The 15,964-nt window shown below is 35.2% G+C and overlaps 1 protein-coding gene across 2 annotated transcripts in view; it reads right to left on the reverse strand.

Annotated features, from left to right (window-relative positions):
• The window catches only part of LOC129953818 (CD151 antigen-like), a 138,983-nt gene that overhangs the window by 51,547 nt on the left and 71,472 nt on the right, over positions 1 to 15,964 (reverse strand). The gene's annotated exons all lie outside the window — the stretch shown is intronic.

Genomic DNA, 15,964 nt, shown 5'->3' on the forward strand with positions numbered 1-15,964 from the left:
TATGAAAATTCAAAAAGAGAAAAATGAAGAAATCTGAGGTTAATCTATTTAAATAAATGATATATTACCCTATTCTACTATTCTATTCGATAGATTCTATCGACTAAGGCGAATTCTTCATTAAATATACTTTCTTTTAATCTTTGAACGCTATTCTACGAATATTCAGTTTTGAGAATACAATTTTAAAAATTGACCCACTTTTCTAAAGAATTTTCGACAAATTATTCCGTTTTAGAATATAGTATAATATAAAATACAGCAGTGAAACAATTTAACTTCTGATGGGGCTATTGATCCTGAAATAATCCACCCCAGAGATGTACGTTGTGCTATTGGTGCTCCTTCATTCAGGTCCTTTAAAAAATCCATTTTGCAGGACTTGTCCATACATCTGAATGAGGTCTACACGAACAAGTTAGTGATATTCCAGATTCGCTGGATCAATATTTTGGAAATGTGCCCAGCCAGAATGTTTGGACACAGCCGATGGTAAAAGGTTGATAAGTTTTGATAAGATATAGGCGTTAAAACTGCAAATGAATTCGCAGCCAGAATGTTTGGACACAGCCGATGGTAAAAGGTTGATAAGTTTTGATAAGATATAGGCGTTAAAACTGCAAATGAATTCGCTTGTGCAAGATTTAAGATTAATAGTTACCATGCCCTTTGATTGATGAGATGAGGAGGAATCACCTCTAATACCAACTATAGATAAAGATGTGAACAATCAAAGTAGCTGGAGAAGGTTTATGAGGTTTTCTGATACAAGGTTAACTTCTGAGCCCTGGTCAAGGAAGGCTCGGACAACATATGACTCTCCAAAACTGGATACTACTTTCACTAATGCAGTGGCGAGAAGCGTTGTTGATCTGGGAGTCCTGGTTGTAAAGGTGACATTGGAAACGGAAACACAATTACGGGGCGTTAAATATATTCTCGGTATCGGAGTGAAGATGTGGTTATATATATAAATTTACTTATTTATCAAGTAATATCTACTATTATTTTAGTGCATTCATGTAAAATTTCATATAAATGTGATTATTATTTACCGTTAAATCTCTATTTAAACAGAATCATAATGGCAACTGAGACGATGATGGTGAAAATTGAGCATAGCGCTGTAATTAAATTTCTCACTAAGCAAGGAAAAAGTCAAAAAACTATTCATGAAGAAATGGTGGCAGTTTATCAGGGTTCCGCACCTTCATTATCAGCTGTGCAAAAGTGGTCAAGTGAGTTCAAGAGAGGCAGAGAGAGCATTGAAGACAACCCCCGCTCCGGCGCCCCGGCTAGTGCTTGTACGGGAGAAAGCATCAAAGAAGTCGAAAAACTTGTACTCGAGGATGCCCGAATAAAGGTGAAAATGAAGGCAGAGATCACCAAGCTTTCGACTGGTACCATTCACACCATCTTTCATGACCATCTTAACCTTTCAAAGGTCAGTGCAAGGTGGGTGCCACGAATGCTCACAGCGCCTCAGAAAAAAGTGAGAATCGCATGCTGTAGAGAGCTTTTGGAGATGTGTAGTGAGAACGCGGACGGTGTTATGCATCGGATTATTACTGGGGACGAAACATGGGTTGACCACTATGACCCTGAAAGCAAACAAGAGTCCATGCAGTGGCATAAAAAAGGAACAGACCCCCCGAAGAAGTTCAAAGTCACTCCGTCTGCCGGGAAGCTCATGGCCAGTTTTTTGGGATTTAAAGGGAATCTTACTCATTGAGTACAAAAAAAGGTGAAACCATCAACGCCAAATCCTACGCATCCACTTTGCATAATTTGCGGGAGGAAATTAAAAAGAAAATACGGGGTAAACTCGCAGCGGGTGTGTTGCTTCTTCATGACAACGCTCCTGTTCACACGGCGCGAGTTTCCAAGGCTGCTGTGCGAGATTGTGGTTTTGAAGAAATTCAACATCCACCCTATACTCCAGACCTTGCCCCTAGTGATTACATCCTGTTTCCGGATTTGAAAAAATGTCTTCGTGGAAAAAGATTTTCGGATGATGAAGAACTCAAGTCGTCAATAAATGGGTATTTTGCAGGGAAAGAGGAAACTTATTTTGTTGAGGGTTTAAAAAAGCTTATCTCAAGATGTTACAAATGCATTGATGTTAGGGGAGATTATATTGAAAAATAAAAACAATTTAAATTGAATTCGCATTTTCCTTCATATCGATACCGAGAATATATTGGTAATGCTGTTGCTTGGAATGGCTCCATTAGAAGCCATTTTCCTGATGTATGATTGTATGGTGACGTGTCGTTCACATTTTTGAATTTTCCGTTTTGAAAAGCATATATTAAGTTGGTAAGGGCCGAGACAGATGAAGCATAGTTTCAATTGTTTAATAACCTTGAAGCAATTTGCTAAGGTCTTTGATAAGAAACCTGGACAAGAAGAGATATAGTGCTCGCCTTGACAATCACAACATACCTGTTTTGTTTGCTGCATACCTGTTTTGATGGGCTTTCGCCTTAACTTGCTGCCTTGAGCGGGATGATTGGGATTTGTCTTGCGATAAAGCAGCGGGTTAAAATAAATTATTTCCAGTGATTGCCATAAAGGAGTTTTTAAATGCAGGCCACTCAGAGAATTCGCCGATGAAAACTGGCAGAGGTAGTTTTGGTAGCTGGTGGATACTTGCCAAAATATGCGTTAACAGCAAGAGCTTTCCCATCGAGATAGATAATTTTCTTCGCAGCTACGATACATTTTGTTTTTAAAATACTTCTCATCCTCGAATTTTTGTCGTGTTTCAACTTTCAGTGATGCTTTGATGGCTGTGAACTTAGGTGACTTTCTTTGAATAACTCCATTTTTCAGAGAGTGCATTTTTACGAGACTCTATTCTTGGGTTGTTGGGTTGGAACCCAATTTATCGAGCGATTCCTTAATAGTGTCGAATAACTCATACTGCTGTTCTAAAATTGCGGACAACTGTGTTGCATTAGATATTTAGTTTGTGGTTATGGACGCGGTAAGTATAATCCAGCTCGAAGGACCATTAATGTTAATTTTAAGTAAAATGCTACTCTTTTAACAATATTTAAAGATTTCTTTTATTTATTTAAAGTGTGATACGTTTACAAAAAAAAAATAGATAGGAAGGAAGAAAAAACTATGTTCATATCAAGGTGACAAGCAAAGGAAATTGTATTTTGTTTTACATTTTTTTGCAACTGTACCGGATTTTTAACAGTGTTGTTCAACAGATTACGTGGAAAAATAATTAAAAATAAAACTTGAACAAGTAAACATAAGCGGGTTCATTGTTGGTCACCACTTATCATGCAATTTACATGCTGAACTTTAATATTCTATTCCCTTAATTATCAATAACAAGACATTTGACTTATGTGTTGAAATATATTTTACAAAGCTCTAAAATATGCGCGAAATAGAATAGCGTTCTTTTTGGGCGCCATCTATAAGAGACTGAATTATTTTTTGGTTTACTTGGATTCCTTGGGTTATTTATAAAAGTTTACCTACATCTACAGGTTCATATTATTTTAAAGCTCTGAAATATATCTGTACATGCATTGAAAGCTAAAAATTTATGGCGCAAGACTTCCTTTTTGACAACAAAACTCAGTGAGTTACATTATTATAATTATAGAAATAGCTTGAGTCGAACTTTGTTGTGATGTGTGCGATGTTTGATGTTCAAAGAATGGAGATGTGAATAATTGTCTCAAGTTGGGCGCCATCCAGGTAGCAGTATATAATTCATGTTTCTTCAACTATAATCTTAAAGACTTCAAATTGTCAGTTCCCAAATTCATTGTCGGGAAATATCCCGAATAATATTACAGATTGTAGCATACGACAACGACAAAGAAAACAACAAGGCATTTGAGTATAAGGTAAAAAACATAAATTTGCCAACCCGTTTTATCGAACAAACACAAGATATCAGTTGCAAGCAATATCAATGCATCAAGTCTTACATTGGGCGCCACTTAAAAAGAATAAGAATCAAACTAAATAACATCATAGCAAACTGTCAAACCGTTAGCTCCTTTCAAAATAGATCGCAATCAATGGTTTGTTTAAAAGTTAGTGAATATTTTCTGATTTTAAAATACGATCCATCATTACAAAAAAAAGAATGCCTCTCAAACAAAATGTCAAAACTTTTGTAAACTACAATAATTTCTTTGTCTCTAATTTCCATACATATGTACTCGTACATCAAGTCAATTCTGTCTAAACTGCCCATTATCATCAACCTTAATATGTCTTGTCAGCTTCTTTAACATTGATTAATTGCTTTGCTATAATAGCAAATGAGCTTGCATACATACTAAATGTTTAATATAATTGCATAATAACATAACATTTAATAAACATTTTCATTTTGAATTAAACAGAAGCTCTGTTCCCATTTTACGAATAGTTACGAGATGATTTCCCAAACAAATTACTATTCATTTTATTTAACAACCACATATACTCTTTTATTTACTCATTCAATGCTTCAGAATAAAATAGAAACAATCATCGCCGTCATTATCATCATCATCATCGTTTCATGAGAGCCACTACATCAATCAAATTAAAATCCAATAAAAATCAACTTTGATTGAAGTAATTCTGTGCCGAAGTTAAATTAAACCAATTATACGAATAGAAATACATTTATGTGTAAGTTTTTCAGCTTGGTTTTGCTTGGCTTGTTCGGAGTGTCATGTCTGTTGTTTGGGAAATAGCTAGCTGGCCATAAAGCTGTCACATATATCAGACAGTGTTTCAAAGCATCATACCGCTTACCGAAAATGAAAAAAAAAAAAAACAGATTTGCTTGGAATCGGAATCGGAATCGGAATCGATTGAATCTTAAGAGTTGAATGTTGTATTGGAAATGGGGTTAAAAGTATGGCAATATGCTCTGCTGCCTTGAGGTACGTTCAGTTCAGACCTCAAGAAGTTAAGACAAAATTTGAAAAATTAATGAAATCAATGAAATACTTATGTACACACATGCAATTAGTATTAATGATCATTTGATGAGAATGCGATTTTAAAGTTCGTTGCATTTTTGTAATTTGATCTCTTCGGTTGGTTTTGTGATGAGACGCAGCGAGTGTGTGAGGGGCTTTATGTTGAAAGTTCAAAAATCATCTCTTGCCTGCACCACACCGACCGCCACCATATATATGGAAAAACTATTTGATATGCATGAATCTATACTCGTTTCGTTTTTTTGTTTTATTTTACCTACTTGGTGTTATTTCTGTTGCTTTGCCACACTACCGACCGACGACCGCATCACCTCACCACACACTACCAACGTCATCCACTCCACGCCACTAGCAGTCGAGCTGGATCGGGTCGGTAACATGGTAAGTAGTTTATGTAAATCCAATTCCGAAGTGCAATGAAATTCAATCGGATGCCTTGAGGTTGTGGAATGTTAAGAGATTTACCTACAATTAGCACGTCAGTATTAATAGTAAGCGACATTTTTAAAGGTACATTTTGATCTTTATCGCTCGACATTGCGATGGGCTTACACACTGATCTCCTAGATGTTATTTTTTGTTTTTAAGTAGGCTACTTTTAAATTGGACAGTTCACCCAGCATTGTTTCCATAAATTGATGTGTAATACGAAGTCAGACGACAAATTTCAAAGGAATAAGTTGCCTGGGTTTACACAAACATGGATTTTAATTTAGTTTTTTAGCTTCAACACTCAAACTACCACCTCAAAAAAGAAGGCTGGGATGCGACCCACACTGATAAATTCCCATCCCGTCTGTCGATTTGTGCTGCTTTCAAGTTTGTAGGTTTTCATGTTGGGTCAAAAAAGTTATCAGTTGAATTATTCTTAAAAATTTTGAAATTACCAACAATATTTTTCATATAAGGAAATTGTTAGGTTTGAAAATCTAGTTTTGTTAAATAGATTCTTAGTCGAAAACAAACTACCAATTTAAGTAACATTTTTTAAATTTGTACAGATAGGATGAATGAAATTAATTTGAGAGATATCAAGAACCGAACATCAATTTTTACCAAATTTTCGAACATTTTTTGTAGATTTTATTTTTTTATGAAAGAACGGACAGTTGGATTTTTGTGAAAAAACTACTGAATATCGAAAACAATATTTCCTGTAAAATAAAAAGTTTGATGACAATATTTTAAATTTTTGTAGGGCTATTTGAGTCGAAAGTAAATTTTTACCAAGTTTTTGTATTGTTTTAGGTTTTCATTTTTTGTAAAAAAAACTGTTAGTTAGATTTTCCTCAAAATTAAACTGAGTGACAACAATATTTTTAAAAAGAAAAAAATAGTTTTAAACCAATATCTCAAAGTTTTGAAAAGATATTTGAGTCGAAATTCCATTTTTACGAACTATGAGTAATGTTTTTTTTAGATTGTTATTTTTTTAGAAAAAAAACCGTATATTCGATATTTCTCAAAGTTATTTTTCGGTGCACAAAATAGTTTTGGAGATAAAATCAATTTTTATTTGTAAAATTTTCGACGTGACAGTTTTTTTGATTTATAAAAAACCGTTAATTGTTTTTTTTTTTCAAAAAATATACTTGTTTGGTATCACGTTACAGTTTATTATATAAAGATATTTAGGGTTTACCAAAATGTTTACCTTTTTTTAAACTGCTATGGTAAAAAAACCGCCCACGAAAATTTCTTGAGAGCCCTTTCTGTATCTTCCTGCCTTATTATCTGTATAACAAAATATATTTGAAGTCGATATATTTTCTGGTTCTTGAGCTATGGACAACGATAAAACGTCGCGAACGTACGGACGTAGGAATATATAGTTATTCCACGAACATGAACAGGACAATGGGTTTACACATACGCGATATTCTAATTGTAACATTTATGTTGAAATTTTTCTAATTTAAATATTATATAATGAAATTGAAATATGGGAAAGGAAAACAAAAAACTATGACAGGCAAATAGCAAAGACAGGACAGGTTTCTAAGAAAATGAAATGAATAGTCCTGGGTTTACACAAATATGATTCGCCTTTTACTTCAACTCTATCTTGAAAAATAATATTTGAACAATGAATTCGATAAATCTATGTTTTACATGAAGCGAATTTAAATCACCCAGAAAAACTCTGGGTTTACACAACTACGTTTCTTACACATCAGGGTTTCCCCATTGCATCAAAACCAGGAAAAGGTAATTTTTTAACAATTTTATAGTAAATATTTGTAGTTAGAGAAACTTTCAGTTAGCGGGAACTCACAACAAGATTTTAGGGAAAAGGAAGAAAACAAAAATTCTGTGCTGAAGACTATTGCAGACCATCATTGAAAAGCAACTAATTGACAAATGGAACTGTTCGATTTCCTTTCTTCTGGGAATTCCCAAATTGGAAACATTAACATTTCATTACTGGTGGATGTATAATAACATCCACCACTTTCACCGCTACACTCATTCAATTCTAACACCGGACTCTCTGGTTGAAGATGATTCCTTTCAAGCATTCAATCCCTGCCATAAAATCTACTGTTCTTATGGATGTGTGGTTTTGTTTGCATTTTTTTCTTTGAATCGCATGTGGTGCCTCATAATAAAAATAGTATACTAGGTAAGTTTGAGGTGTAAGTATCACCATCATTGTCAACATCATTGACATCAGCAAATGCGAGAACGATGTTAACCAGAGCAGCAGTCTAACTACTAACTATAACTATTATATGCCCCGTGGGTCCCCGTGACTCTCATTCTCAATCTCAAGTCAACTTTTTGTAGACACATAACCAATCCCGCATATATGGCTGCTATTGCTGCGGCTGGAATGGCGGGTTAACAACATGTAATTCAAAAAAGGTAAAAGACGTTTGCGCCGCCGCCACCATCGCCACCGCCACTATGCCATACTATACATCAGTTTGTTGGACTTGACTGTCACTACATCACTACTAGTGCGTGTAATGAGAAGTGAATCCGCATTTATAAGGTCTTTGAAGATGCACACGCATATCTAACAACCGCAAAAGCAAAAGCTATATAGAACAAAAATCGAATCGAACAGAACCGAGTATACATATATTCGTACTCTCATTCATCATGGATGATGCCGTGTATTGCCTGCCACTTTAACCACACTTCTTCATAACGAACGTTAAAACTTAAGTATTGCATTTCATCCGGTTCTCTATAAAGCCTCTCCATAGAGGTGACACTAGATATGTCATTTTTGGTTACGGGATGTTAGTTGGCAAAAATGACAAAAATGACAGTCTAGTTCAGTTAGATGTGGATAATGTGGAGTCTCTCTTTCTTTTGCTGAGAAGCTAAAAAAAAAACACACTCGCTGTCACTGCCATCAGACGCTTGAGGAGTTTTTCAGCCAGCACCACCGAGTTTTTCAGCGATATGTTAGTGAAAGTTTGCTGTTGTTGCTGTCACTGCCACTAAGCAGTTATTAATTTCCATTTATGGTGGTATATGTTGTCAACTGTGTGCAGCATAAAGTTGTAGCATTTGTGTCCACTGTCACACTACCTCTCCCCTTCTCCTCCAACAAGTGTCACTGGATTTGCCATATTTCATCGTTTTCATCATCATTACTGCACGCAAACTTACATTTATTAAACAACAACCACGCCAAACATTTACAGTCGTATCTAGCTAAAAACAAGAAACCATGGGAGTACACACAAGTCACACGCCTTCACCGCCATCCTTAACCTTCCTCCTTCTGCGGCCACCCGCCTTAGCGCTTTTGCGCTTTTGACTTACACGCAATCTTGGGAAATTATAAGAAAGCATTTCGTGGTCACTGCGAATTCAAATTTAAATCACCTCGCATGCATGACAGTTGCTAATAGACAAATGTCAAATGGTGTAACGAGACGAGACGTACGACGACGGACGAAACAACGACGATACGACAACGACGCAAGCAACGTGCGAGGATAAGAGTTTGTTGGTGTGAAGTTCTGTTCCGAGCGAGTGGCAAGCGTGCCATCGCATCGGCTTAGTATCAAAATGTATTTAATTTACTTCGATGTTTGTTTGCATAGAAATGTAGCTTGCTTGATGGTTTTTTCTCTTGGATTTTTGCAAATAAAGTCACATGGCATACCGGGATCGCAACTCGTCATAAACATGATTATGACAGACGGCGGCAGCAATAGAGGTATCCGCTGAGCGTGGAAGTCAGTGATGGCGTGAAGCTGGACGAAATGAACGTCAGTTTGATGAAGAGAAAGGATTAGGAATAAGTAAGGTATAGGTCTTTTACGTTGTCCTATGGTGTGATGCGAACAAAAATTACTGAACGTCTATCTTATACGACGATGCTATAAAGTGATGGTGAAATGCATCAAGGAAATCGCGTGCAAGTTTGGAATTTGCTCTCTAAAGTTGACATCTGTCAGGTATTTAATTAGAGAATCTATCGATTTGTGGATTATCTATTTTGATAAATGAGCTCCAGGCATGCATAGAGCATATCGTGTGTGATGTTATGTTTGTTGTTCAATGTTGCATCACACCTGCCATTCATTATTTGATGAGAAACGGTATTGACGATGATAAGCAGATAAAGATGAAGATACCGAATGCCATGACACAACAACTCATGCACGCATATATCTTATGTCAGGGCTTTATGCATTTATGTATTAAGAAACATATTTCAGACAGGTCTCCGAAATGGAGTCAAATGAAATCAAGAGTTAAAATTTGATTTGGAGAAAATACAAATTAACCAAGATCAAGCATACATTCTCTATAAATTCATGATACATAATGAAAGTGGTAATGCAGATGAAACACTGGAACCTCAGCAACTTGGAAAGATTTGAAAATAGTTATTGGATCATATTAGGTTCACTCCAAACCCTTAAGTCAATTCAGCTTGTTGACGAAAGAAGCTTTAAGTATCTGGTATATGAGATACGAACTGCGAACTGCGGATATTCGCATATTTTGACTTTTCTTTCACATGAGTTTTATGTCTATTCGCAGAAAGCAACGAATTGTCAATTTATAATTACAATTTTCAACAAATAAAACAAAATTGGTGTAATATTGAGGTTAAGTTGAGCGCGAACAATTTAATCGTTGCAGTGTGGATGTTATGTTGCAATTCGTTATTACCAAATTGTTTTTACAAAATTTTCCTGTTTTAGAAAGCAAAATCCAAAATTTATTATCCTAAAATGAGTGTCAATTAGTTTCTTATAACTTAAAAGTGTTTTTGTTTGAAATTGACTTTTCGAAATGTGTAAAATCACGTTTGTTCGCCCATTCGTTCATTCGTTGTTCGCTCTCGTGTGCAAGGCCCTTTAAGAATTGAAAACAAGGACAACCTCTTTCGCAATTTAGCGAACTTAATGAAATATACATTACACAACTATGGTGGAAGCAGTTATTGGGAATCTAATTGACCACAAAAAGTTTATTGACAAGTACGAGTTTAAACACTCTAAATTTTAATTGAAGCTTTATGGCAGGATCATATTGCATCTTTGCAGTTAGCATCGGGTATAAGAGGAAACATTTGAAAACATACAAAATAGTGAAATTGGGCAGCAATATATACATACGTCCCTAACAGGTGGCGCCCAACGCGAGACCTGGTTCTTAAAAATTCTTTCTCAGTCAATCCTTTTGAATGCCATACAAAAAATGCAGTTATGTTCGAATATTTCATTTCTTAGGCTCTAGTTTTCCAAGAGCTGTTACGTTATTAGTTTTTCTTTCGTGATATATTTTACAATATATTTTCTAATTTGAATGCAATATGATTTTAAAGTCACGCAAGAAAGATCTTTTAAATTATTTTGCACACAACAAATAATCTTAAATAGTTAAACAAGTAGATCAAAAAACATCAGCCCTGCCAGGTGGCGCCCAACGTTGGATCTGCTTTGTTCAAAATGTTTGCAACTTTCGGTTCTTGAATCGAATAGTGAATATATATTCTATTCTAATAAAGGGTTTCTTTAATTGATGCAGGGAGATTTTAGAGACGCGAGGCGGCATGTTGTTGTTTTGACATATGTCAAATCTTTTGTTTATTATTCAGTCGTTGATGCCAAATCATCATGGCAAGTTACACGATTGAACAGCACGTTCAAATGATGAAACTTTATTATCAAAACGAGTTTTTGCTAACGCAAACGTTGTTGGGCATTGCGCCCATTTTACGGTAGACGTGGTTGTCCTTCACAGTTCACAAATCTGAGACGACTGGTTCAGTACACAATCAGCCAACACCTGTTCGTTCAAAGAACGCAAGATCAGCCGAGAACATCGCAGCGGTTCGTAAAAGTGTACAGCAGAACCCGAACAGTCTATTCCTTGAAGTGCACAAGAACTCGGCCTTTCGCAGACTTCAACTTGCGAATTATGCTTCGGGACTTGGGCCTACACCCGTACAAGATCCAATTGACCCAGGAGGAGGAGCTTAAAGTTCATGACCATATACAACGCCTTTTATTCGCTGACTGGGCTTCGAATCTTTTGGAAGAGGATCGTTTGGTGTGAATTTTGGGACGCCGGTGGCGTAATTGCTCCGTACTTTGTAAGGCGATCACCGTCAACAGAGAGCGCTACATAACGATGACAACTAATTTAATATGGCCCAAATTGAACCATATGTTGTTCCAGTAGGACGGCATTACGTGTTACACAGCAAACGACACGATTGATATTTCGCATGAACGATTTGAGGATTAGGTTATCTCTCGCAAGTATGATGTGAATTAACCAACAAGGTCATGCTATTTGACGCCTCCAGACTTTTTCCTGTATGGTTTCTTGAAGTCGCAGGTCTATGCAAATAAACCACAATCGATCTATGCCCTAAGGGTGAACATAACACAATCCATCGCTCAAGTTCACCCGGATCTATGCGGAAGAGTCATTGAAAATTCGACCACTCGGATCAGTGCCACCGTAAAAAGCCGAGGCGGGCATTTGAATAATGTCTAATTCCACACTTAATGACATAAATGCACCTCTCAAATAAAAAATAATGCTGTTAATACGTCACACACAACTTGTTTTATTTTATTTCAAGATCTACCAGCCCTTATTGGAAAAACCCTTTACTACAATATTAAGATACACGCTGCTTATAAGAAAACTTCGCTTACAAGAAAATTGAACAAACGCATCACGTTTTTTACGCCTTTAATGGATTTTATATTTCATATATTTTTGTGTTAAATATTTTGTGTTTATAAGAAGCACATTTAAGAAAAACACTTATAAAAGAAACATTTCCCAAGCCGCGAACTTTCTTCTTTTCAATGTAAAGTTGCTTGGATTAAAAAAAAACTTGTAAAAAAACAAGAAACTGAACAATCATGAACAGACCCTTAAGAAAAATTCAGAGCAACCTGCAAATGTCATTTTAATTTTACGTTTGATGAAAATTGGCTAGTTTATATTTCTAAGATTTCGGAGAATTTCTCAAACGGATTGACAGAGCAGGAGAATACATTTTTTTTTAATTTTGCGAGAGAATTTTTGGGAAATGGAATCATAAAAATTTCTTGTCAGATTTCTGACGTCAAAAATTAAAAATTGTGTTTATATATCTGATAGTAAGGAAATCTCCGAGATCTTAGAAATATAACCTGACCAATATTTAGTTCAGTGGTCATTTGACATTTGTTGTGATATTGTGATTTGTTTTGTCAGGGTTCTGTCCGTTGTGTTTACATATGCTAAAAATTAGGTGTGTTTATTGCTTAAATATTGAGCAAAGGATACATTTTTGACACTTCTGAGTATATCCGATTAAGAAACTTGTTTCTCTATCCGTTCTATGAGTATAAGAAACACTCGGCTATGTACTTCATTGACATTTTTGATACTTTTTGAATTTAAACGCAGCCTCTGTCCATCTATATAAATTATATAGAAGTGACTCATTTGAAGTGTTCCAATTCTCTGATCAAATCTGTTTTCTTGAAATCTCTGAAAAATTGTCGATGCCATTTTAATAAGTCATAAACTCACATTTTAAGTGGAAATTAAATGCATTAATTTCAAATGAGTTTATTTTCTCGTGCTATTTCACAATTGATTTGTGTAAATTGAAATGCCACTTTGACTTTCAATTTAAAATGAGATCGTCACCCTCTTTGGCGTTGACTTTTAATGAGTTCAATAATATTCCGCGAAAACTAAACCACATTGCTTGTGTCGCTGTTGTGCAGTGCTGCTTTCCAATCAATTCTCGTCAAATTGGCACTCACTAGACTTGCCACTGGAACTATACATCAGAGAAGTCGTAAATTCTTCAGTCAATTGTTTAGTGTTGTCACGATGACAGTTTTGTAAATCATGGATAAATGGATCTCCATAGCTCACTTTCTAGGGTATACATATATGTTTAATGTACTACTAAACAATAAAAGAAAGAAAATAAAAAAAGTTAAGTAAATGCCAATAACTTTAAAACAATGTCACAGACGTTTGGTCGTCAGTCGTCCATGTGTCAACTTGGCAGTAATTGGTGTCGAATTTCATATTAAATTGAATCAAATGACGACGTTGTCAAAGACTACAACGACAGCGACGAAGACTATTCTATACATTGTTGTAGACGATATGTCAGCCACACGTATGTATGTATGTAAACGTTATGTATAGCACTATGTTAAGTTTTGAATCGAGCCTAGGTTGGCCCGCAGCGTAGTATTATTAACGAAACAATAAAAAAACAAATCAATGACCGAAATTATTGAACGTATGTCTGAGTCTCAACTCTCTTCAGTCATTCAGACACGTTTTTTTTTTAAGTTGTATTTCAATTCGTTCGTTTTATAAAGTGGAGTAAAATACTTGATAAATTGCATTTTCAATTGAAAACTGACACGTGACGCGGGCGGAACGTGACTTTTTTCGCATCAGAAGAAGAAGGGGCTAAAGCTGAGTATGCATTGCATCCAACCCAAATGTCTTTATGTGAAGTGGGTGCAGCCAATCACCACCGTTCGTCGCGTCGGCAGCAGCGTTGAATTAATTCTTTTTATTTTGTTTAGTACTCGTAATGTGTTTTTATTTTTAATATTATTTTCGGTTTAATTGATATGCAGGCGTAAGCGTACGAGGAGTGAACAAGGAGGACGTAATGGGTGTTGTGAATTATTTATGAAGATCGATTATGTAATTTTTGTTTAATACTTTAGGTATATGGTGTTGGCATGTAAAATATATGTTGGTATATTAAAAAACATTTAGTTGCCATCAGTCAACTAGCTGTTATCAGTTTTTTTTGTCAGACTTGACGAGAATATTATTATGAGATATGACATTGTTGACATATCATATCACTTTGACATTCTGTTACATGATTAAAAATGGTAGTATAAATCAATAGGCGAAAAACTTAACTATAGATCTGATACAGCACGACGAATTGTTATTGCAAAGCGGCAAAGGTGTATACAAACGTCAAACTTGTACAATTTGTGTTCTTCTAGGAAATTGTGATATCTACTACATAATACATTTTGAAGGTTATGACTCAAGGTAGTAATATAATTGTTAAGCTATTTGACAAACAAAAATAGCAATATTCGTTTAAATATTTATTTATTACCTCTAGAAGTTTAGAGTTAGTGCTTGAGGTATAATGTTTCTCATAGCGTATATTTTTCTGCGTAACATAATACATATAAATGATTAAATGTCAAAATAAGTGACAGTTGTAATAAAATTTAGGGTAATTTAATGTACTTAGGTGGCTTTTTATTGATGTTAGAATATAAATACTTGTATCTGTACTTCCGTATTTGTAGCATCAGTTGGGAGGTTTTTCTTTAGATTTAAAAAGTGTTTGATGGTTATAATTATTGTTAAACAATCTGTCATTGTAATGAAGTGCTTACATGTGTTTGCGTTAGCATATCACGACGCAAAAACTTACACTAGAACAACGTTTACAAATCGTTTCATGAAATTCGCGCTCTGTCCGCCAAAGTTTAAGAGCACCTCTTTTATCAAATAATCTTTATCGACAAGGCTTATAGCAGAATTGCCGTTTGTAAAGTCATCATTATCTTGAAAAAGAGTTAATAGGCATTTGTGTATTGTTCCGAAACTAAGGAATGATTCTTAATTTTGTTTATTTTTCTCGTAATCTTAAATGAGGCCCAGGTCCGCCCCGGACTGTAGCGCCACCTTAAGTAAGTAAGTAAGTAAGTAGTAATCTTAAATGATTTGGTGAAAAAATGGGAACGTTTTTTCATTCGACAAAAATTTTGATGACCGAATGATCTTAAGAAATAGATTTGTGAATTAGCCACGCCGTCGTTCATATATAGGAGAATTTTCGACTCCTTTGACTCGAAATTCACGAAATAACGATGAGTATGCCTTTTCGAAAAAATCGTGCAAAATTACACAAATATATCAGAGATTTTGACATTCATTTTGAATGTCAAATCTTACAACCATATACATATGACTTTCATTCTAGAGCTTTGGATTCGATCTATTCCTATGCCACTTACACATTTTTTCCGCTCTTACTACCTCTTGCGAGGAATTGACAAATCCTTCTCATGTCTTACCTTAGAAATATCAAATCGATATTTTCGGAATATCTGTAATACGCACAATTTTCGATGTCTTCCGCGCCATGTTTTTAGCTATAATTGGTATCACTGAATCCGCGAACATCAAAATATTTACTTATTGGCAGATTTGATTGAAAAACAACTTCGATGTATCGATAATTTTAGAAATCTTTAATTGCATGTGAGTACGTTAAAGTTTTTAGGGACTAAAGTCAGAGTGTTGATGGATTGTGAAAAATTTCCAACACAGCGCTGCACAGACTATTTCTGAGGCACTACTCCGTTTTTTAATAGAAACTAATGGCTGGAACACAACACGCTTCAGCGTTTACGAGTTTAGCTATAGGTATTCACTGCATCACAATGAAGCTTCAACCTTACGTTTTATTTGACAATCTTAAC

The sequence above is a fragment of the Eupeodes corollae genome, chromosome 1 (genome assembly GCF_945859685.1).
Source record: "Eupeodes corollae chromosome 1, idEupCoro1.1, whole genome shotgun sequence".
In the NCBI taxonomy this organism is placed as follows: Eukaryota; Metazoa; Arthropoda; class Insecta; order Diptera; family Syrphidae; genus Eupeodes; species Eupeodes corollae.